This window comes from Mustela lutreola, chromosome 1, assembly GCF_030435805.1.
Source record: "Mustela lutreola isolate mMusLut2 chromosome 1, mMusLut2.pri, whole genome shotgun sequence".
NCBI classification, from domain to species: Eukaryota; Metazoa; Chordata; class Mammalia; order Carnivora; family Mustelidae; genus Mustela; species Mustela lutreola.
In genome coordinates, this window is record NC_081290.1 from 129,762,167 (window position 1) to 129,788,800 (window position 26,634).

Genomic DNA, 26,634 nt, shown 5'->3' on the forward strand with positions numbered 1-26,634 from the left:
ATCCCACCCCCATGAAACAAGACAATATGGTGAAGGTGTGACTGACTCTTGCAATGAATGGCATCTAGAATTGAGGAAACAATATATTCACCAAGGTAAATTTACCCAATTCCAGGGTTTACCCCCAATCTTGTGAACTAAGAATCCTAATTTGCAAGCACACAAAAGCACATTTTCTAAGGAAAAGTCTAATATTTATTTGGCTTAAAAAGACTGAAGAATAAATTTAGACTGTCCACTAAACAAACAGACACAAAGGGAGGAATAGAGGAATGTTCTTATCTGCATGATCATTCAGCTCCCCTCCAACAGATGGAGTCTCACTCAGAAGACTCATTTTAATCAAAGACTGCTTGTTTGGCCCCAGTAGTTTGAAAAGTTCTTGTCCACGATAGGGATAACCTTGCCAACAGGCCCGAAATATTCATTTTTCTTTGTGATTTTTTTTTCTTTTTGTAATGTTCCTTTGCAGGTACCTCTAGTATCCCTTTCTGATGATTCTGGTTTTTCGGTTTTTTGTTTTTTCTGTTTTCTCTTGGAAATCTTGGTAAGTGATATTTTTAAAATACCTCCCCCTTATTTTATTATTTATTTATTTTTTAAAGATTTTATTTACTTATTTAACAGACAGAGATCACAAGTAGGCAGAGAGGCAGGCAGAGAGAGAGGAGGAAGCAGGCTCCCTGCTGAGCAGAGAGCCCAATATGGGGCTCGATCCCAGGACCCTGGGATCAGGACCTGAGCCGAAGGCAGAGGCTTAACCCACTGAGCCACCCAGGTGCCCCATACCCACCCCTCTTTTTAAAAAGAATTTTATTTTTTTTTATTTTTTAAAGATTTATTTATTCATGAGAGACAGAGAAAGAGGCAGAGGCAGAGGGAGAAGCAGGCTCCCCAAGGAGCAGAGAGCATTATGTAGGACTCGATCCCAGGACCCCAGGATCCTGATCTGAGCTGAAGGCAGATGCTTAACCATCTGAACCACTCTGCACCCTTATGGAGAATTTAAAAATCTCTGGGTAGAATGACTCTACCCTTAGTTATTAACTTTCTTAAAGCATGCTCTAAGAAGGACTTGGAAAGCTGCAATAGATACATACCTATAAGCCTATATCTGTATCTATCCATATCTATATGGAATACATTTTTACTTTATACTTAGAATTACAGGCTTGCGAGGTACTTGGTCTCTTTGGGGCATCAACTGTATTACATTACTGATTCTCAATCTTGGCTTCAAATGAAGCCCTCACTCCCTTTTCAGCCGGAGAGTTATTTTTGTACATTAAATGTTACTGGCCATATAGACCATTTTGTGCCACTTTTATCTAGATAAAATTTATAAGATTCACCAATGTTTTTGAAGATGCTTGTAGATTGCTAAATCTCATTGTTGTTTAAGGTACCATTATATGAATATACCACAATTTATTTAACCATTCTACTGTTCGTGGACGTTTGAGTGGTTTCCAGTTTTTGGCTACTGTGTATGCTGTTATGAACGGTCTCATACACACCTTTTGGAGATCACATGGACACACTTCTGTTGGGTATATACCAAAGAATATATAGCTGGTGGGTTATAAGTTATGCCTGTATTCAGGCTAAGTGTTTACAGAGTATTTTCTGTAAAGGAACATCAGACCACATGACTCACCTGTTTCTTTAATTTTTAAATTCTCCATAAGGGTGCAGAGTGGTTCAGATGGTTAAGCATCTGCCTTCAGCTCAGATCAGGATCCTGGGGTCCTGGGATCGAGTCCTACATAATGCTCTCTGCTCCTTGGGGAGCCTGCTTCTCCCTCTGCCTCTGCCTCTTCTCACTGGGTTTCTTTAATGCTGTGAAAAAACTGTGCTCTACACTATAAAGCCTATATGACTACCTTATAACTAATTCTCTAGCTTTAACTCATGCCACTCTCTCTCAACTCATCTGTTTGCTCCCATTCATTTATTTTTCTAGATGTATGTTTCCTGCTTTTCTCTCTGTTTGAAATATTCTTATTATCCATGCCGCCTGCCCACACACCCACAAGTCCACACAGCTCAGCTCCTAGTAAGGAGCTCTTTCTCATTCTTCAAATGTTACCTTCTTGGAGAAGCCTTCTCTGATTACATTTATCTAAGTAAGTAGCTCTACTTTATCTCAGCAAGTATCTCCATTTAATTTTAATTCTATCAAATGTCTTCATAGCATTTATGATAAATTTGAAAGTATATACAAATTTTCATTTCTTGTTCATCTGTTTCTTCTTTTAGCCTTGTGGTACTTAAAAAAAAAAAAAAAAAAAAGTCCATCGGGAACCTGGGTAGCTCAGTTAGTTAAGTGCCTGAGTCCAGCTCAGGTCATGATCCCAGGGTCCTGAGATCAAGTCCCAGGTCAGACTCCCTGCTCAGTGGGGAATCTGCTTCTCCCTCTCCTTCTATGCCTCCTTCCTTCTCATGACCTCTCTCTCTCTCAAAAATAAAATCCTTTTAGCACATTGTGTTCGCTTTGGCAGCACATGAGTAAAATCTTTTAAAAAATCAATTTTTATGCCCTATTTTCATATTTCCTGGTTATTAGGTTGATTGGGATCCTGATCTTGGTATTTTTTAAAAGTCTCTCACACTGGCCATTGTTTTCTAGAGTATGTAATATGTAACATGTACATTATTATAAATATTAGAAGTAGGATATAACAACTTTTATGGATCGATATATGCAATCCAAAATATTCAGAGGCCCCAGGACCAGCCCATATAACACTTCATTTTACAAGTTAAGGAAGTATGTTACAGAGAATCTCTGAATTATGTGCAGTATTATACAATTGGTTACTGCTATAGCTAGGACTACTCCAATTTCCAATTCCATTGCACTTCTACTGCAATGCAAACTCTGGGTGTTGCATATTGTAATTATTTGTGTGTTTCTGTCTCCCTCACTGGACTCCAACAACTGGGACTGTGTCCTCTTGTCTTCACAGTACCTATTACAAACAATTCCTTGCTTATAGCAGATTGTCAATAAATGTGTTGAGAGCAAATAATATAACCATTTCAATCATTTATAGAACACCAATATAATATGCTTCACTGAGCTGTTTCTGACATTTTGTCCTTGAGCACTGACACTTCATTATTTCAGAATCTTTTTTCTTTGCACAATAAAGGGCTGGATCAATTTTAGAGCCTTGAAGCCAGAGGTTTGAAGTTCCTTGAAAGTACATTACCCTTTCTGGAGAATTAAAATCAGTAAAGGCAGAGATTATCTTGGTCTATGATTGGACTTATTATCAGTCACTGTCAGTGTTCTCAATCAGGAAGAATTTCTGGTTATTTCAATAACCATGTTACTATGTATTCATTGTATAGTGCAATAGTTTCTGGTGATCTGTGTTTTATAAAAAAACACAATAAATTGAAATGATCAAAATGCTGTCAAATTAATGAGGTAGTTCTAGATGGTAGAAATTTTTGATCTGGGCTCTTTCCCAAAAAAGTAAAAATACTGTCAAGAAAATCCAAGAAATTTTGTGGCTGAGAATATATAATGAACTACCTTCTCTTATCTGGTATAGAGGTTGTGTTTCTAAGAAGTAATTTTTATCTGGCAAGATTAAGCTCTCTCAGAAAATAAAAGGTTGGGAAAATAACTAAATTAACATTTAGAAGCTTTTAAAAAAATTCCTAGTAAAAAAATTTCAAGAAAGAACCCATTTCATCAGTACAATAATCTCTTACAGAATCATCATCATCTTTAATTGATCAAGAAGCACTGATGTTGGCTTGATGATCTGCTGAGGCTATAGGTTTTGTTTTATATGAAATGTGCTTCCTTTACAATTTTCCAAGCCAGCTGTTGCTGGCTTGAAATTCAATATCTTATGCTCTTATATTCTTGTTTTGTTCTTGCAAGTCTTGGCAGAATGCTAAACTCCTCACAAATTATCGTGCTGTTCAAAGGCATGCTTTCTCGGCTTGGTCTTCTGGCCATATATTGAAGGACTTAATTATAAACAAATGTCCCTGTACTACTACTCAGACTTGCTCTCCTGAGAAGCAGGGGTGGGGTTGGGTGTGTAGTGTGCACTGAGGAGAAACTTTAAACATGTGGAATGACAATAATAAAACCAAATGCCTCAAAACCACTATTGCAAAGGGATTAGGATACTTATGTAGTTATATAGTAACATGTTTCCCTTTGTATACTTAAGGTTCTTAAAGTCAGTATTTTTTTTATCTTTATATTCTTAGCTTTTTCTTTTCAGAGTGTTAAGTGACGAGTCAGGTAATGCTTATTTGTTGAATGAATTGTGAATATGACATTGTGGGGTTTATCATATAGTAATAGCCCCTTTACAAATCACTTCTTCTCTGTAGTTTTTACAGAGTAATATCAGAAAGCAAATTTATTTTTCCCCCTATTAGTTGGAATTTACTTGGTATAACTAGTTTATCCACTGAATGAAATTTATGCCAAGTCCCACAACTTCTTTGCTGTGTGCAGGTACTAAAATGTTCTTTGGTCAGTAATTTAAATACTCAGGTATAATCATAGTTAAAACTTCAATTTCAATTACATTTAAAAAGGTCTTCCTATTGAGGGAAGGGGTGGTCAGGAGAGAGGGAATGAGGAAAGATCTAGATTCTGATCTAGTGTTAGTGTCTTCCAGTTCTGGCTCAAGTTTAAAGCTGATTCTTTTTTTCATGGTCCCTTTCCTGGATCTTCAGAGGCCCTTGTTGACTCAATCTCTTAGAATTTCTCACTAGTACTTTCCTTGACCCAGACTAATGCTTCTTTGCTACTGCTGGTCACTTCATGGTAAACCATTTCATGTCCTATGCCTCATGTGTTTTTGTAAGACATGTCATGCTTTGCAGCCACTCCTCCTTCATTTTATCAATCTTCATATTTTCCAAGTCAGATACTGAATTATCAAGTATCCTAAATGAGATTTTTAAAAAAGATTTATTTATTTGAGAGAAAGAGAACCAGTGAGCATACACAGGAGGGAGGGACAAAGGGAGAGGGAGAGAGAGTCTGCAGTAGACTCCCCACCGAGCCTAGAATCCAACATGGGGCTCCATCTCACAACCCTGAGATCATGATCTGAGCCAACACCAAGAGTCAGTTGCTTAACTGACTGAGCCATCCAGGTGCCCCTCAATATTCTTTGAAGTTCCTCTTCACCCGAGGTAAAAAGGGAAGTTCTGAGGGTAAACAACTAGTTTACCCACAATTTTTCTGATTATAGCATGGTAATTCCTGATTCCCTGGAAACCTCACCTGGGAGGCAAAAAGTCCTGGTTTTCCGCAGCAGATATGGAAGTTTCAGGGAAAAGCACAAAAGTCACATGGTAGCTCCCAAATAGGGGGGTACTAAACACAACATTGTTTTCAGTGTTACAGATTTTTCATCTTCCATGACTGCTGTCACTATCACGATTTGTGGTGCATTAAAATGCATTATCTATCACTGCATCCCTCCAAGGGATATAGCTTAAGTGTTGACAAAGACTCTCTCCTTTTTTTTTTTTTTTTTTAAAGATTTTATTTATTTATTTGGCAGAGAGAGAGTGAGAGAGCTAGAGCGTGTACGCATAAGCAGGGGGAGTGGCAGGCAAAGGGAGAGGAAGAAGAGAGCTCTCCGCTGAGAAGAGCCTGACGCGGGGCTCAACCCCAGGACCCTGGGATCATGACCCAAGCCAAAGAAGTTGGTTAATCAACTGAGCGACTCAGGTGCCCCACAAAAACTCTCTCCGTGACCAAACTTTAATCAGCCTCCCACTGAACCTACTTCTGAGTAGGCCTCAACTATAACTGGGCTGCAGACTCAACACAGGTGATTTCATCTACATCCCAAACTAAGAGATTTAAACAACACTAGCATAGTTCCTGAAAGCTGAAGGCCATGTCCTTAAGATGATGACTCCAGCCCCTGAAAAACCTGCAAGAGAAAGCTCAGCACTGCCAGAAGACTTTACTTCCATTCTGCCAACACCTGACTTCAAAGCATTTACTTTTTAAAAACTTGCATTTGTAGGCCATTTCTCTGTCTCTTCAAGATGTAACTTTTACAACCCAAGAATGTCGTTCTCAAGGACCTGAGGATCATTCCTTTGAAATGTAATAATCATAAAAGACCTCAATGTGAGGCAGGAATCTATCAAAATCCTAGAGGAGAACATAGGCAGTAACCTCTTCGACACTGGCCACAACAACTTCTTTCAAGACATGTCTCCAAAGGCAAAGGAAACAAAAGCAAAAATGAACTTCTGGGACTTCATCAAGATCAAAAGCTTCTGCACAGCAAAGGAAACAGTTAACAAGACAAAGAGGCAACCCGCAAAATGCAGGAAGATATTTGCCAATGACACTATAGACAAAGGGCTGATATCCAAGATCTATAAAGAACTCAAATTCAACACTCAAAAAACAGATAATCACGTCAAAAAATGGGCAGAAGACATGAATAGACAATTCTCCAAAGAAGACATACAAATGGCTAACAGACATGAAAAAATGTTCATCATTAGCCATCAGGGAGATTCAAATCAGAAGAACATTGAGATACCACCTTACACAGTTAGAATGGCCAAAATTAACAAGACAGTAAACAACAAGTGTTGGAGTGGATACGGAGAAAGGGGAACCCTCTTACAGTGTTGGTGGGAATGCAAGTTGGTACAGCCACTTTGGAAAACAGTGTGGAGATTCCTTAAGAAATTAAAAATAGAGCTACCCTATGACCCTGCAATTGCACTACTGGGTATTCACCCCCAAAGATAGAGATGTAGTGGAAAGAAGGGCCATCTTTACTTTAATGTTCATAGTGGCAATGGCCACAGTCGCCAAACTGTGGAAAGAACCAAGATGCCCTTCAATGAATGAATGGATAAAGAAGATATGGTCTATATATACAAAGTATTATGTCTCCATCAGAAGGGATGAATACCCACTTTTGTATCAACATGGATGGGACTAGAGGAGATTATGCTGAGTCAAATAAGCAGAGAGAGTCAATTATCATATGGTTCTACCTACTTGTGAAGCATAAGGAATAACATGGAGGACATTAGGAGAAGGAAAGGAAAAGTGAATTGGGGGAAATCGGAGGGGGAGATGAACCATGAGAGACTGTGGACTCTGAGAAACAAACTGAGGGTTTTGGAGGGGGTGGGTGGGGGTGGTATTGAGCCTGGTGGTGGGTATTAAGGAGGGCACGTATTGCATGGAGCACTGGGTGTGGTGCATAAACAATGAATCTTGAAACACTGAAAACAAATTTAAAATAAAATAAAGAATCTAAAACAGGAAAAAATGTAATCATCAGGAAATATAGTCTCTCTGCCTCCCAGTCTCTGGGATTGTAACTTCAGTAAGCAAACAGATGGCTTAGTCACACTGACTGTCCCTTTAACAACCTTTAGAAGTTTCCTTTATCACACCCCAATATTTAAAAAGCCTTCTAATTTTTGTTTCAGCAGAGCTGCGCTCAATTTAGATTGTAGTCCCTCCCCTACTATAGTAGTATTGAATAAAATGTGTCTTACTACCTTTAACTAATGCCCAGTTTTCTCTTTGCAGGCATGCAACTTAGATGTGCCATAATTATGGGTACTAACAATCCATCTTTGACTGTAGATTAATTAACTGTGATTTGCATTAAGATAGAAGTAGTTTAAGTGTTACAGTTGTAAATATTGTCACCATATTTCCTAGGGGCTCAGTTCATGAAAATGATAACAATTACAATTCCAATCCCAGTATAACCCACACATCACTGAAAACGAGCAACTGTGTTATTTCAGTGATGGATAGAAGGACATATGTGACTAGATTTAGGAGTAAATAACTAAAACAGAGCATACTGCACAACATGCAGAAAAGAATTAGGGATAAGAGTATGGTGGAGAAGAGAATATGAAAGCGAACAACAAAGCTAATATGAATTAGCTTAGGTAAACCACAAACACTTACAGTACTGTTCCCTTGACTGTTGTATGAAACCAAGTGAAGCCACATTTGCAGAGGTTTCAACTAAAATGTCCTATGGTTGAACAAAGAGGGAAATTTAAATAACAGGTGTTTTGACCCCTTACACTGTAGAGCTGATTCTGCCAGATCTTACCAAGAATTATGCTTTCTCTAGTATATCACATAATATGTTGAACTATGGCAGGAAAAAATGTTCCTGCTAGCTCTTAGTTACTTTGATTTGAAAAATGGGATTTTCAAATTATCTCCTTAATCTCCTTAAAGATTTTAATGAAACCACAGGAAATATGAAGTAAAAGATTATTGATAACCTTGTCTAACTACAAACAAGGACTTGATTATTAATCTACATATTCCAAGGTAGAAATGTAAATTTTGGCAAATTCTTTTCAGTCTGTAAACTGCTTACTAAAATGAAAAGATCTTATCTGCTAAAAAGTCCAGCATACCTTGTATACAACACTGATAAGAAAGGGTATGCTTTGATTTCCTATGATATTGAAGCCATTACAAATGAAAGCTTTTGGTCACTTTTCAGTTTCTTCAAAATGTGCAGAAGCCATTGAGATTTTTGATTATTTAGAAGTGGAAGGACATATCCCCCTTAGACATATAACCACAAGTACCCATCAGTATTGTTGGCCATATAGGAGATGTGAAAATGCTGGTCTGCTATAAAATTCTATTTTGAGGGGCATCAGGGTGGCTCAGTCAGTTAAGCAGCTTACTCTTGATTTTGACTTGGGTCATGATCTTAGGATTGTAAGATCTAGCTCTGCCCTGGGCTCTACACTCAGCTTAAGTCTGCTTGTCCCTCTCTCTCCCCCAGCTTGTGATCTCTCTCTCTCAAATAAATAGATAATTTTTTAAATGAAATAAAATTAGATTTTGAAAGTGTGAGACAAGAAGAATGCCCTTCTTTAAATTGGACATACACCAAGGATAAGAAAGGAAAAAGGATTACAAACAGAAATGTAGGTGGTGTTTTTCTAAAACTGTTTAATGATCTTTGAAGAGACATTAAGAAGCTTAGAAAAGAATGAACTGACTGTACCTGAGTTGTTTAATGCACTACATAGGTTGCAACAAAAACTGATACAGGAAAATAAAAACAAAATTAATTAAAAAAATAATATTGCTTCAAAACTTCAAAATGAAGCAATATTCAAACAATGTGATTGTTTTCACATTTAGATCTTTTTTTTTAAATTTTTTATTTTTTATAAACATATATTTTTATCCCCAGGGGTACATTTAGATCTTTTAACTAACTCATGAATAGCACTAGGTCTTTTGATTGCCTTTGACTTCCTGAGTAGTTTGGGTACACAAACAAAACCTGTTGGCCAGAAAATGTAAAGTGCTAAGCCTCTCACTGAACGTATTTCTTGTTGGGAATTAGTAACATGACACACTGGTTTACACATGAGAATCCTTGAGAGTTTTATTACTTTCAAGTTAAACAGGAGTTTATTTATTCCCTTATTAAAACTGTAACTTAATTGGTTTTCAACTTTGATACCAACAATTCAAGTTATCTCTATGGTTTAAAACCATTTTCCTGGAGAAACAGAGGTTTAACTTGCGATGATGTCCAGTGTGCTTATGAGTGTTTGAAATGAAGGGTGTTTTAGACATGGGTAGCCTATATCATAAGTTTATAGAAGTAAAGGACTCAAGTGATAAACCAAAACAAGTTTGTAGATACAAAGTGGATGGGCAGTGTTGGAGTGATGGAAATTAATTTCACATAAGTCTAAAATCCTGCTGTTGCTGGTAAGCAAAATCTTAAGTAGTCCATGCTCAAATGCTTTTCCAAGAGGATATTCAGTTTGATGTCCTCACATTAGATTGATGCCAGGAATCAGTGGAATGTGGGCTTGATAAGAGGAGAGCTGCAAGTCAAAGTGAATTTTACATTTGATGCTATTTTCACTGCTACATATGAGAGAAGGATGAGTGTCCTGAAGGCCACAGGCAGCTCAGAAAAGTACTGGAAAAAGAAACAAAGAGTAAAAATCCTGTGGTATCATAGGACAGAGAGAAACAGTTATTGTTTTTTATAAATATAGATCTAAGTGGGATCTTGTAGGACTAAGTTCTACAACCATGTGATTACTTTAGGCCCACCTGGATAATCTTGGATAATCTTCCTATTTTAAGGTCAGCTGATTAGCAACCTTAATTCTACACTGTCTTAATTCCTCTTTGCTCTGTAATGTAACATATTTTCAGTTTCTTAGGATTAGGACATGGACATCTTTGGGGAGACATTATTATGTTGCTTACCTCTCTGTACTATGATTAGCCTTGATTAACATGCATACCACAATGATTAGTAAAAATAGGTATAATGACTGATAGCTCCAATCAGCATTCTTATTATTTAATTAAGATGAAAATTTCCCTAAAATATTTGGGCAGCTAAAATATTTTCCTACCATAACCACATCTGAATTCAAATTCTTACCACATTCAAATTCTTACTCCTACTTTTTGAGTAAAAATTGTGTTTATTGGTGTACGTAAGTAATAACTGTGATCCATGTTATCATAATTTACACTGCATTTTAATACTTAACAACATATATGTTTATTTTACTGTTAATTTTGATAGCAACTATCTTTACTGGTTATGCACTTCAGATGGTCAACAGATAATAAATTATTTGATAAATAAAATATATTGGCATAGCCTACTTCTGAAATTTGCCCAAAGAGTTTAGATATAACTTCTTTATGAATATTTATTTATTTCATGCTTATCATAACTTATAACTTTAAGTTTTATTATTATGCTTTCAGATGAAAGTATGGATAATGCCCTCTCCATGTTTACAAAGTGTATTGGTTTGCTAAGGCTATATTTAGTTAGGGTTCTCCAGAGAAACAGAACAATAGGATGGAGACAGCTAGAGATAAACTTCATTGGTCAAATAGAATGCCACATAAAATCTACAACAAATGATGTCCAAGCACATAGCTGTCATCACCAAGAAGTCCAAAGTCTAAAAGAGAATATAGGTACTTCCTAAGTGTCCTTCATGAATATAGAACCAAGGATGATAAAATTACTCTGAAATAATTGAGTATAAAATTATTTATGAATCATCCAGAACATATAAGCAAAAGAAAGTTAAAGATATAGATCTGAGTCCAGATCAGGCCCAGCTAAAGTTACTAGCATTATTTCTTTCTTCCCCTGAAAGTACTATGTCAATCAAAAAGGTGAGAGAGGTTGGTCATTCATGGAAACATGAATGTTAAACTGTTAAAAAAAACAGTTTTAGAGGCAAATGTTGGCAGTTACTATGGAGGTACAATCTGGGTAGAGGACACTTTGACCTAGGACTTGAATTGTCAGTTCTGGCATGTGATACTGCTTTTGTTAAGATGGTGTTGAGGCTGTGATTGTTTTCACATTTAGATCTTTTACTAACTCATGAATAGCACTAGGTCTTTTGATTGCCTTTGACTTCCTGAGTAGTTTGGGTACACAAACAAAACCTGTTGGCCAGAAAATGTAAAGTGCTAAGCCTCTCACTGAACATATTTCTTGTTGGGAATTAGTAAAGTGACACACTGGTTTACACATGAGAATCCTTGAGAGTTTTATTACTGACGTGGTGTCCTTGAATTGGCCTATCACAGGACATGAAAAAGTCAAACTTCTGGGTCTTCATAAGGGTGAACTCTTTATCTTAATTCAGCAAAATAATGCCACTTATTAATGGCAAAATGATTAAAATAAAATTAAATTAAATGTTAATTCGGTTAATAAAATTAATATTAATTCGGCAAAATAATGCTGAAAAATAATGCCAAGAGGGCCTTTAACGCAACCTCCAACCTCATTGTGCCATTTGTAGTTGAATTTCTACAATAACAAGGTATCCTGTTATTCCCCCTTACATTTGGGAACCATCGGCAGATGGGGGTGGTGGTGGTGATAGTGGTGGTGCTGGTGCTGGGTGTGTGTGTGTGTGTGTGTGTATGTGTGTGTGTGTGTGTGTTTAGTAAGCAAAAGAGAATTTGGATGAGAATTTTAGGCAAGAACTCAAAGGCAAAGGGAATAGAAAAGAACAATATTAGCTAATATTTACATAGCATTTACTCTATGCCAAGCATTTTTCTAAGCATGTTCACATTTATCAACTTAATTCTTATAAAACTCCATGAAGTAGGTACCAACAAGCTCCTTATTTTAAAGATAAAGTTGAGGCACTGAGAGGTTAAGTTAATTACGCATGGTAGAACAGGATTTGAGCCCAGGTGAAATCTGAAGTCTGGGCTCTTAACTATTTAAATAACTATCATCACAGGACTATGTAAGAATTCCAGTTACTAGAAGGAGATCACAGAAATAGCATCTGGAATGACTGATTTCTGAGTCCTGAGAGTGGTGATTTTATACCCCTCCTTCACTGGGGAAAGGCAGCTAACATCTGGAATACATGTTGAGTGCCACTGCTATGGTCTGAATATTTTGTGCCCTTGCTCCAATTTATATATTGTAACTTAATGCTTAATGTGATGATATTAGAAAGAGAGACCTTTGGAAGGAGGTTAGCACTTATAAACGGGATTAGAGCCTTTGTAAAAGAGGCCTGAGAGAATTCTCTTGCCCCTTTCTGCTATTTGAGGACACAAGAAGTCAGCAGTTTGCAACCCAAAAGGACAATCTCAAGAACTCAACCACGCTAGCACCCTGATCTTGGACTTCAAGCCTCCAGAACTAAGAAAAATACATGTCTGTTTTTATAAGACAGCCAGTGGTATTCTGTTAAAGCAGTCCAAATGTACTAAGACAGCCACTCTTACTACATATTATGCTAGATACTTTCTATCATCACCTAGTAATTTAGGGGGCGCCTGCGTGGTTCCATTTTTAAGTGGCTGCCTTTGGCTCAGGTCTTGATCCCAGGGTCCTGGGATTGAGCCCCGCATTGGGCATCCTGAGCAGGAAGCTTTCTTCTCTCTCTCCCACTCCCCCTGCTTGTGTTCTTGCTCTCGCTGTGTCTTTCTCTGTCAAATAAGTAAACAAGATCTTAAAAAAATTATCATTAGTTCTAGAAGTTTCAAAATAGAATGAAACTTCTGGTGATACTATTATTGTAAGTACTACTACTGATTATCATACTCTCAAAAAAGGCACAATGATGATAGCTCAAATAGTATTTTTAAGGGCCTTCACTATGGGCCAGATATTATCCCAACTACTTATTTTTTTTTTATATTGCACCTCACTAAATCCTCCCAACAGTCTGGGATAAGGACTATTGCTTGTTATGGCTGCTGCCTTTTCCAGGGTTTTTTTTGTTTTTGTTTTTGAAATTTAAACCAGAGAGGTTAAGTAATTTGCTCTGCTTGAAAACAAAGATAGGAGGAAATATAAGGATAGGAAATCAGAATAGTTTCAAAAGTTGTGGAGATGAAATGCATAAATATTTGCATGAGTTGTTTTAATCATAAACTGTTATGTAAACAAAGGACGATATGTATTATTTACCCTCATTTTGTTTTATACTGAAGGTACTCAGAGATCAGCAGGCATGGGACAAAGTCTGCCCTATCCCAGTGGCTGATGCTGGCAACAAACACCTAAGCCATCTGGCTTGGCAATGCCAGGCTGATACTAGCCCAGGGACCTGTGTAGATAAGATGTTGGGAGGGAAGACAGAATCTCCAGTGACATAATCCATAAATCCTTGGGGGAGACCAAAATATTACCCTTCTGTTTTTTTTTCTGGAAGCAATAGCTACCTGCTGCTACTCCCTTCTCCTCCACTGCCCAACCTGAGGAAAAAAAAGTGTTATCTCAATTTGAATGAAATTTCTGTCTAGTCTCATCACTGGGACAAGTTTGGCTTCCACCACCCTGATTTTACTATCTTCCTGCTCAATACTATCTCTTCTGCAAATGGGATTGGCTTTTCATCCTTACTGTGCCTATTTCCCAAGGGATACAGAGAAAGACTGATGAAGTCATGGATAGAAAAGTACTTTGGGGGGGGTGTGTATGTGACTGGGTGCCTCAGTTGGTTGAGCATCTGCCTTTAGCTCAGGTCATGATCCCCGGGTCCTGGGATCAAGCCCCACAGTGAGCCACACTTCGGGCTCCCTGCTCAAAACACAAATATTTCGCTTCAGGAGATGATGAAGATTTTACAAACTCATACAACTAGTTAAGGTCCCCTCCGTGCCACTTTTCCTCTTTAAAATATCCCTGTAGTTGTGCAGTTCAGAATCAAGGCCAAAATCCATGAGTCACCACTCAAGGTCCATTAAAACCAAACTCTAACCATCCTTGTTTAGTCACTGGGGTCTCCTAGAGATGCATGTACAACCAGGACGTGGTGTGGAATTCACATTCTAGGCATGAACTTTAAACCAATGAGAGAACAGAACCTTCTTTCCATTTCCATAAAATAAGCTACTGACCTGAGATACATTTTGTTTACAGATCCAGCAATGAGTTGCAATTAGCAGCGGTCAGTTAAAAAAACCCATTCTTATCCTGCCTCATCTCCCTTTCCTGTTTCCCTCCTTTTGTCCCTTGCTGTCCCTCCTGCTCCCTAACAGAGTAATAAGCAAATAGTTCATAAGGACTTCTCTGCCTCAGGCTCTGCTTTCTGGTTCCTTATGAAAAGACATTTTCATTTCTACCTATCAAAAACCTCCTCATTAATTCAATCATCTTATAACATCATTCATTTGAAACCATATAAGATTACTGAGTAAGAGAGAGGGTAGGAATACACACTCATTTTGAATTTCATGGCTCAACCTCTTACTGGCTATATGACCTTGAGCAAGTTGCTATGACATATACTTTGGAGCAATTTGTTTAAATGTCATTCTACTCTCCTTCTGGCTGGAGACTGGAAAGTTAATCTATAGTCTTCAAACTCAGATATAGCTAATAATTTAGATGTGAGTTAAATGAACTCTTGTGAGATCTGAAAGGCAGAATGAATCCCAGACCATTTGTCCTTCTTGTCCTTCTTGTCTTTTCCTACAGGTGAGCAAAGCTGCAAGTGTTCCCATGACTATACTCCATTATCCTGGGGGTTGTCAGGCAGTTGCAATGACAGAATGATCTGAGTGTTTGCTCTCCATCTCCCCAGTCAGAATAAAATGAACAAGGAGCCATTTTCAATTAACAAAACAAAAAACCAAAACAACAACAACAACAAAAAACCTTACTGGTTAGATAACCTGTAGATCTGAGGCAGAAATTTCAAACCACAGCTTTCAAGGAACAACAGCTGAATTGACCCTAACACTGGAGTAATTGGAAAAGTAAATATGAGCAGCAACTTACGTCTTTTTGGAACACTGCTTCTCCTTACTGCAGAACTTACATAGGGGCTAATAGTAACTCTATCATCTGTCCCTACTTGACTGTGGGTAAAACACTTGAACTCTTGCAGCCTCTGTTCCCCATCGACAACATGTAAATGATGATCCCAACCCCGTCTGAGGTCATGGGGGTGGAAGTGTCTGCAGACTGTCAACTTGTATATGACTCAGGCTATGTTTAGGCCTGTGCATCTGTGTGTGTGTAAGAGGATCTGGGTGGGTCTGTGTGTATCTGAATGCACCTTCTGTGTCTGTAGATCATGCTCATTTGTGTGTCTGCATGGGTTTTTATGGACATGTGACTATTCATGAATGCTTCTGTGCACATGTGCAGACGGGTATATATGTATCTATGTTGTGGGTGTGTCTGTGCTAATGGGTGGGTGTTTATCCATATATCTGAATAGATGCATGTGCATGTGTGTGTCTTTGACTGTGTTTCTGAGTTATTTCACATGAGTTCACTCCAATTTATGGGCTCAACATCTCCTATATACACGTACAGAGCACCCTCTAGTGCTCAGCAGGAGAAAGCACATCACCCACAACAACACAGCTTGAATTGCCATCAATAATGCCAGTGGTTGATTCTTGTATTCTCACGGCCAGTTTCCAGGACTCCCCTTGAGAGGTCGAGGAGGATCGTTCTGTCTGGAATTGGGAACAAACTAACAGAAAACTCTGCACAGGATCCAAACCACAGGACATTGCTTAATGGTATGAAGTGAAAATATGCATCCACTGGCAGTGGGAAAAGGATCACCAGCGAGTGGATGGGACACTGAGGCGGGGGGCTCATTATACCACATTTCCATTTGGTGAATCATCAAGAGTAAGATTGCTGGCACATAATCAGACTGCAATGAGAAGGAACCTTCCGTCTGTTTTCTACATTTGAGGGTCTCTGCACCTTGAGAAGCTAATCCCAGAATACACTAACTTCCCCTCCAGCTCTGTATAGTCTAGGTAAGGGCTGACAGCATCTAGAGACTACAGGTGCTGTTTATTGAATAGTTGCTCTGTGCCAGTCACTGCACTAAACTCTTCATGCCCCATCTCATTTGATAGAAAACAACTATATGAGATGCGTACTATTATTACTATATCCATTTCAAAATGAGAAAGCTGAGGTCTAGCAATGGTAAAGAACTTGACCAACTTCACATTGTGAGAGGGAGTAAAGTCAAATTTTTGAATCCAATCCATTCACATTCAAAACACAATTATTATCATTATAGGATATTCCATGGTCTGAACATCCATTTTACAGAAAACAATATGAAATAAGAGACAGGGCACTTGCCACCAACTTGACATTAGAAAAGTGGAAGGAAGGGACACCTGGGTGGCTCAGTGGGTAAAGCCTCTGCCTTCGGCTCAGGTCATGATCCCAGGGTGTTGGGATTGAGCCCCACATCAGGCTCTCTGCTCAGCAGGGAGCCTGCTTCCTCCTCTCTCTCTGCCTGCCTCTCTGCCTACTTGTGACCTCTGTCAAATAAATAAACAAAATCTTAAAAAAAAAAGAAAAAAGAAAAGTAGAATGAAAACACTAGTGCTTTAAGGAAATGTATGAAATTTCCAGCAAGGGTTCCAAATTCATATTTTGGGAAAAGAATGGTTCTCTTCAACCATAGGTTCTGAGAAAACTGCACAATGACTTTCAACATGGGAAGGAGTTCCTATCCTGAAAAACTATTCAAATGTCAGGGTAGAATAAAAACATTTCAGACATGCAAGATCTCAAAGATTTTACTTCCTGTGGGCTCCCTCAGGAAGCCACTGGAGGATGCATTCCCAAGAAAACTATGTGGGAAAAAATAGGAAAGAGAACCACACAGTATCCAGGAAATGCTCTTCTTCACTTCAGAAGAGCAACAAAGGAAAGATTCTGGTTGACAGATGTATAAGAAGTTTGAAAAAAATCCACATTACAATATAAAAACTGAAAATTTTAGGGGGGAGGTCATCAGGGCAAAATAATGCAAATGACAATTTGATGATTTGGAACGTGGAATAAGCAGGTTTGAGAGATAACATTTATAGGAAATGGAGGAAGTGAAAAAAGTGAGGAAATTTTTGACACCAAAAAAAAGAATGTTGTATATGAAGTAAACATAATTAGAGTGTACTACTTCACACAACAGTTGATATATCTGAAGTTACAGTAAGGCAGATATTAAACACTGGTTTAATAAAAATTTGTGCTATAGCTGTATAGGGAGGTGCAGGAAGCAAATATCATCTCTCATTATAAGAGTTCAATATGTAATGCATGTAATTAATGAATCAAAGAGTATTGATGAAAATATTTTTTAAAAGGAGTCAAAAATACAAGTAGTTTTTAAGACTTTTATGATTTTATTTTATCTTTTTTTTAAATTAAAGATCTTATTTATTTATTTGACAGACAGAGATCATAAGTAGGCAGAGAGGCAGGAGGAAGAAGGCTCTCTGCTTGGCAGGGTGGGGCTCAATCCCAGCACCCTGGGATCATGACCTGAGCTGAAGGCAGAGGCTTTAACCCACTGAGCCACCTAGATGCCCTGACTTTTAAGATTTTAAATGGTTACTTCTGAGAGGCAGGAATTGAGATAATGGAAAATAGAAGACAAATTATTGTTTTTACTGTATGACTTTTAGTAATACAGTGTGTGTGCCTGACTCTGGTCTAAGCCTAGATGGCTCAGTCAGTTAAGTGTCAGACTTTTGATTTCAACTCAAGTCATGGATCTTAAAGTTTCCATACATGAGACTCCACAAAGTCTGCTTGAGATTTTCTCTCTCCTTCTGCCTCTACCCGACTCATGTGGATGCTCTAAATCAATCAATCAATCAATCAATCAATGAATCAATCTTTTTAAAAAAGATAAATTTAGAAAAATATGCATGCTGGTAAAGTGAATAAAATCAGTCTGTCTCAGTTGATACTGGGATTGAAAAATATTCATAACAGTATTTCCTAATGTCATGCACCACAGTGTTACTCTCATGTTAGTCTTGAGATTTGAATTTCAGCATACTCCCAGGCTGAGAAAGCCCTATGCAAGAAATTCAGATGAAATGGTTCCAGGTTGGTAGTGTTTCCTAGGATTTGGCAGAAACCAAGGCAATTCAGGTAATGTAGGATTCCCAAATTTAAAAGTCAACCAAATCTGAGCTCAAAATAAAATCTAGCAGATCCTATGGAATGTGAGGAAAAAGACAACATGAGCAAGAAGCAACAGAAACTACAAACTGGTGGACTAACACACTTGCAAAGATCATTGATCCTGAAATTATAACGAAATATATAAAGCAAGTATGTTTAAAGTATTTTAAAAGTAGGCTCAAAATGAAAAGACAGAGGTGAGTACTATGTGGAACAGAAAGAAGAATTTTTTCCAATCAGAAATTTCAGAGTAGGTTTCCTGAAAGAGGTGATGACTGACTGAGCTAAATCTACAGGAATGGTTAAGAATCACCCAGGTTGGGGCAGCTGGGTGGCTCAGATGGTTAAGCATATGCCTTGGCTCAGGTCATGATCTCCAGGTCTGGGATCGAGCCCCACATCTGGCTCCCAGCTCAGTGGGAGTCTGCTTTTCCCTCTCCCTCTCCTCCTGCTTGTGCTCTCGCTCACACACATACACACACACACTCTCTCTCTCTCTCGCTGTCCTTCTCTCCCAAGTAAATAAATAAATCTTATTTAAAAAAAAAAATTACCCCAGTGAAGAGAAGGATGAAGGGAATTCCAGGCAAATGTATCATTACAAACCAAGACATGCAAGCGTTGAACAGCATTGGGAGTTCATGGGAAACTACAAATATTTCTCCATTATTGAGGTGACAAATGCAGAGCAGGGAGCAGTAGTGATAGAGGTAACATGATGAAGGAGTGGTTCTAGCAGAGGGCTTGTATACCATGTTCAGAAACAGACTTTACTTGACAGACAGTAGAGTTACTGAAGGATTTTGGGAATATCATGGACGTTTTTATTTTAGATACATGGCTCTGATAATAGTGAGAGGAAAGAACATAATTGGGGAACAGTTGCAAGGGTGGAGATTGGCTAGGAGGCACTTCATAGTTTAGGTGAGAGACACTGAAGACTTGGATTGTGAGAAGAGAAACAGATTTGAGAAATATTTAGAAGATAAAATGGACAAAACCTGGTGACCAGTTACGGGAAGAATGAAAGGAGAACAGATAGCTCTAATGTTGGGTTACTGAATGTTGCTAATTGATTTCTGTAATACAAGAGTAGGTTTGTGGTGTAGGAAGATAATGAGCTAAATTCTGAAGATGTTAGATCACTAGTTAGGTTTTTGAAGATGTCAGGCTACTAGTGGGAAATTGATGTTAGGATGTTTAACAAGCAACTAGGTTAATAAATGTGTTGCTCAGTGACACAGTCAGAGCTAAAGTAAGGAACTACATTTTTGATAATTCAACTAAGGTGACTGTAGAGAGAGAGAAGGAAGGATGGATGCTTGGCTTAGGAAATAATCTGCTATTTTTTGGAATAAAACAGATTCTAAATAAGTACAACTATGCACAAGATATGAAGTCTTACAAAAAAATTGAAAAATCCTATCTAGATACACACTGACACAAGTTTTTATATATATATATATATATATATATATATATATATATGTATGTATATATACACACACACTTTACACACATATATATAGTAGACATGGTATAGTGACTTGATAAAATATCATAATTAGTAGAAATAATGTTTAACAGTATGGTATTGGCACAAAAATAGACACATAGATCAGTGGAACAGAGAACCCAGAAATGAACTCATGTATGTATTGTCTATTTTTGACAGAGGAAGCAAGAATATACAATGTAGAAATGATAGTTTCTTCAATAAATGGTGCTGGGAAACCTGGACAGCCACATACAGAAGAATGAAATGGGACCACTATCTTATACCATATAGAAAAATTAACTCAAAATGAATTACAGACTTGAATGTAAGATCTGAAACCATAAAACTCCTAGAAGAAAATAGGCACTAAGCTTCTTGACATCAGTCTTAGTAATGTTTTCTTGAATCTGACTCCAAAGGCAAGGGAAACAAAAACCAAAATAATATCCACAGTATATAAAGAAGTCATAAATCTCAACAACAAAACCCCCAAACAATTCAACTAAAAAATGGACAGAAGATCTGAACAGACATTTTTTCAAAGAAGACGTACAGAAAGTCAACAGGTACATACAAAGATGCTCAACATCACTAATCATCAAGGAAATGCAAATAAAACCCACATGAAATATTTCCTCATACTTGCTATCAAAAAGGCAAGAAATAACAAGTGTTGGAGAGGATGCAGACAAAAGGGAATCCTTGCGTATTGTTGGTGGTAATATAAATTGGTGCAACCACTGCAAAAAACAGCATGGAGGGTCATCAAAAAATTAAAAATAAAACTACGAGATGATCCAGCAATTCCACTACTGGGTATCTACCCAAAGAAAACAAAAATATTAATTCAAAACGATATATGCAGCCCTCTATTCACTGCAACATTATCTATAACATCTGAGATATGGAAACAGTGTAAGTGTCCGTCAAAAGATGAATGGATAAAAAAAGATGTGTGTGTGTGAGAGAGAAAATGGAGCAATACTTAGCCCCTCAAGAATAAAATCCTGCCATTTATGCCAACATGCATGACCTTGAGGATATTTGCTAAGTAAAATAAGTCAAAGACAAATACAAATACCACATGGTTTCACTTCTATGTGAAATCTAAAAAATGAAACGAACAAAACAAAAACAAACCCAGACTCATAAATACATAGAACAGATTGGTGGTTGCCCCAGGGAAGGGGGTTGTTGGTCAGGGAGCAAAATGATGAAGATAAACTACAAACTTCCAGTAATAAAATAAATAGGTCATGAGGGTAATGTCCTGCCTAGGAAATATATTAGTAACACTGTATTAATTTTGTACAGTGACAGATAATAACTAGACTTATTGATCATTTATCAATGTATACAAATGGCAAATCAATATGTTGTACACCTTCAACTAATGTAATACTGTGTGCCATTTATACCTCAATTAAAAAAATGATGTTTAGGAAAAGTTTATAATAATGCAGAAATATTTATTATGTCAAATATTCCCCTATGATTTAAAAAACACTATATATTAAACATTATAGATTTTGCTCCGCACATTTTTATAAAGGAAAACATCTGCAGGATCAGTGTCATTGTTTTGAGGTTGAGTCATGAGATTCTTCTGTCCACTTTTCTATAGCTCCCAAATTCCATATATAATAATTTTATAATTGTAAAAAACTATGAAAAAAAATACTTCCTTCTACTTCTAGTAATGACAAATGTAGTTAAATAAACTTCCTCTAAGCACAGTACCTGACACATATTTGGCTCTCAATGAATGCATGAACATGTCAATACTTGAGTATTTGAAGAAAGTCATCTTGGAATTTTTGCCCTATCACAGAAGCCCGAGACCCATCCTGTCTCCTGTAGGGAATCTTACCAGTTGCTGAATTTTGCAGAGTGTGAGACATGGTCCTGCCTCTAGGTCTCAGGAGGATGCTTCAGGCTTTCATTTCTGATGCTGACCCTGGGCCTTGATAGGCCTTTCCCTGGGGTAACCACAAACCACTCTTTCTAGCCTCTTGTTTGGGTACCAGGATCTGTACAGCTCATGTCAGCTCTTTTGAATGCAGTTTAGAGTAGGGCTGTGGGTACTATCTAATTTGTAGATACTGGTCCTGCAGAGAGAATTTGAGAGGCCAACCCTTCAATTTAGTAGACTGGCTGGCGTCTTGAGGTCTCGTTTTCTTTCTGACCCATCCTGATATTTCCAAGACTCTACAACTTTTTTAAAGGACAGTGGAGAAGTGAAGCCTGGGAAAGACCCTCAGGCCCCATCCCTGGAGATGGCCCTGCTCCCAGCATGTTGGTGGGCTCTGTTTGCAGGTGTCCCTTCCTTTGCTCAGTCATTCCCCACGGTTTATAGATCACCTACTAGATGCTAAACTCAGATGATAGGGATAGAGTAGTGAACGTGATAGACCAGATCACCTTCCTCAAAAAAGATAAACTAAATGAAAAGTCACAACAGTATGTAAAATGCTGTAATGGGGGAAATAAGGGGCATCTATCCTCTTTTATCAGGGTCAAAGAAGATCTATAGGTACAGCTCTTTCTTTAAAGCTTGGAGGAAAAAGGAAAGGAGGAGTGAGATTCAAGTGTTTTAGAATATTTGTTAGTGAAATCTTTCTACTTGATGGTTTCTAGTTCCTGTTTGGAGTAGACAAGGTATATCTGCAGAGGTAGTGAGGCTGAAGTTTGAGCAAAGTGGAGAAGGTTCCAACTAATTTTAAGTAAGATGGGATAAAGTAGTCCTGACATCAGGTATGGGGTGGGGGGCTTGATATGACCTAACTCCAGGAAACTCCACTCCTACTGTATTCTATGTTACCAGAACTTTTTTTGCGCACAAAGGACAACTCTACAAAGTGAATGATGCCTCCTGGACGTGTATAATACTAAGAGCTGTGGGTGTGGACACAAAGCACTTGAAAAGTTTTCTAGAGAAATATCTAGCTTCCCCTAGCATTATGCAGTTTAATGAACTTTCTGACCCCTACCCCCTTTTTTTGGCTTTTCCACATGAGCATGAGCTGTCTTAACGGGGAAACAAAAATCACAACATGAGTTCTAGAAGCAAAATGAGAGTAGGGGGTTTCTTCCTAGGTTGTATCCTTATTTTTTTTTTTTGACAAGTCATTCAGTTGTATCTTGGACTATACACCCTGACTACCTTGTTCCCTCTTTCTATGGAAATAAGCAAAGACTTGGAAGGCTAGTTTAACATACTATGTAATCCAAAGCAAATCACTCAGTCCCTTTAAGCTGCCATCTCTCTCCTGTTCATAAAGTTTTGGGATATAGTACTTGGAAAAGTCAAGCTTCAAGAATCAGAAAGGTGGATGTACAATATCACTGAATATAAGAATAGAAATTAATCTTCTGAGAAAGTAGGCTCTTCTTCTGGAGGCCTAACTATTTCTGTAGGACCTAAAGTGTTTTTTGTAGGGCCTCCATAAAGTTCTAGTTTTCCAGGTTATTTCCTATGAGTTAGATGAGAGGAGATAAAAATTCTGTTATTCTCCCTAGGAGAATAAGGAGATGGAGAGGGCTCTGCAGGACCACTACCAATCTTTGATGTGGAACTTTCTCAGAACTCTGTTGGTGGACCAAATTTTTTGTAATCACCTTACCTCCTACTACAAGAGGATTTTCCCAAGGAAACTGGCAACTTCATTGTGGTGTCGGTCCCTAAATGGGTGAGAAGAAGGCCAACTAGTGCAGACACTTTAATTGGGCTGATTTCATCTTTAAACAGTTTTATGAATTCAAAGATCTTGAGAGGTAAGCCGTACTTCTGCTGTACTCAAAGTTGATTATGAGTTTCTAGCAAATGGTCAGGGTCTGGATCAGGGAAGGAGAACCCCAGGGAGGTATTCAGGTAATGTTTCTGAACCCAACAAGGATACCAAATTACTGGTATCCCAAGGCACATAGTATTTCCCAAGAGGAGACAATGAATTCTTAGGAGAAAGTCATGAATGAAACACACCTGCAGGCATCCAGTCCCGAGAGCGATGCTTCAACTTCTTGCCCAAATGTACCATTAATGCTTTTTTGAGTTGCTTCTAGTCCAGATTCCTTTGAGCTCCTTGATAACTAATTTCCTAAATAATCTTCTGGGTGGTATCCCACTCATCAGCAAGTGATATTATGATTTTCCCAGAAGAATTTATTTCATAGCCTAATCTTGGTTGTTTTGGAAGGGAATACTCCTTTTCTTTCTGCTCCCAAATCTGGAAATCCAGTCTATTTCTGACCCTATCTCTGAGAGTACCTGGACTTCAAGACTGAGGAAAGGGAAGCTGTCAGCTTCCACATGCTTGGTTGCAGAAGCTGCCTAGAGAGAGGAGGCATCTCTTTTGAGCACAGAGTATGAAGCTTTTGTGGGAAATCACAGTATGTGAGGAAGAACAAATCCTTTTCAGATATCTGCTACCAGGAGAAAGCTGAAATGCACAGGCTTGACAAGTTAATGCCTGAAATTTCCGGGATAGAAGAGGCCAATCAACAGGAGTTATTTGGATATGAACTGTATGGAGACAGTGTTCAGTAAAGGTGACACTAAATCATACTGAGAGTTAAAGTGAAATCTGGTGGAGATGTAATAGTGTTCTTGCTGGGGAATGACTGGGAAATGAGTCAGTAAAACCCATAAGATATGTCGAGTTTGTTGAAAAGATGACTTTTCTGAGTTTGGTGGGATCAGGGCAAGAGCTAGAGACAAAGTAAGGTCTGGTTGGACAAAAAGATCCAGTATCAGAGTGTGCTCTGAGGAAGAAGGGAAAAGGTAAATAGTTTGACATAAAAGATGGTTCTCTGAAGGAAAACTTCCAGACTCTTTCTAAGAAGCCAGCATTACCCTGATCCCCAAACCAGGCAAAGACCCTACCAAAAACGAGAATTTCAGACCAATATCACTGATGAATATGGATGCTAAGATTCTCAATAAGATCCTAGCAAACAGGATCCAACAGCACATTAAAAAGATTATCCACCATGACCAGGTGAGATTCATCCCTGGGCTACAAGGATGGTTCAACATTCGCAAATCAATCAATGTGATAGAACAAATTAATATGAGAAGAAAGAAGAACCACATGGTCCTCTCAGTTGATGCAGAAAGAGCATTTGACAAAATCCAGCATCTGTTCCTGATTAAAATGCTTCAAAGTATAGGGATAGAGGGAACATTCCTGAACTTCATCAAATCTATCTATGAAAGACCCACAGCAAATATCATCCTCAATGGGAAAAAGCTTGCAGCCTTCCCGTTGAGATCAGGAACACGACAAGGATGCCCACTCTCACCACTCTTGTTCAACATAGTATTAGAAGTCCTAGCAACAGTAATCAGACAACAAAGAGAAATAAAAGGTATCCAAATTGGCAATGAAGAAGTCAAACTCTCTCTCTTCGCAGATGACATGATTCTATATATGGAAAACCCAAAAGCCTCCACCCCCAAACTACTAGAACTCATACAGCAATTCAGCAACGTGGCAGGATACAAAGTCAATGTACAGAAATCAGTGGCTTTCTTGTACTCTAACAATGAAAATACAGAAAGGGAAATTAGAGAATCGATTCCATTTACTATAGCACCAAGAACCATAAGATACCTGGAAATAAACCTAACCAAAGAGGTAAAGGATCTGTATTCAAGGAACTACAGAACACTTATGAAAGAAATTGAAGAAGACACAAAAAGATGGAAGACCATTCCATGCTCTTGGATCAAAAGAATAAACATTGTTAAAATGCCTACATTGCCTCGAGCAATTTATACTTTTAATGCCATTCCGATCAAAATTCCACTGGTATTTTTCAAAGAGCTGGAGCAAATAATCCAAAAATTTTTTTTTTTTTTTTTTTTTATTTATTTTTTTTTTTTATTTTTTTTTTTTAAAGATTTTATTTATTTATTTGACAGAGAGAGATCACAAGTAGACAGAGAGGCAGGCATAGAGAGAGAGAGAGGAGGAAGCAGGCTCCCTGCTGAGCAAAGAGCCCGATGTGGGGCTCGATCCCAGGACCCTGAGATCATGACCTGAGCCGAAGGCAGCGGCTTAACCCACTGAGCCACCCAGGCGCCCCAATAATCCAAAAATTTGTATGGAATCAGAAGAGATCCTGAATCGCTAAAGAAATGTTGAAAAACAAAAATAAAACAGCGGGCATCACGCTACCTGATTTCAAGCTTTACTACAAAGCTGTGATCACCAAGGCAGTATGGTACTGGCATAAAAACAGACACATAGACCAGTGGAACAGAGTAGAGAGCCCAGATATGGACCCTCAACTCTATGGGCAAATAATCTTTGGAAAAATGGGAAAAAATATACAGTGGAAAAAAGACAGTCTCTTTAATAAATGGTGCTGGGAAGACTGGACAGCTATATGTAGAAGAATGAAACTCAACCATTCTCTTACACCGTACACAAAGATAAACTCAAAATGGATAAAAGACCTCAATGTGAGACAGGAATCCATCAGAATCCTAGAGGAGAACATAGGGAGTAATCTCTTCGATATCAGCCACAGCAACTTCTTTCAAGATATGTCTCCAAAGGCAAAGGAAACAAAAGCAAAAATAAACTTTTGGGACTTCATCAAAATCAAAAGCTTCTGCACAGCAAAGGAAACAGTCAA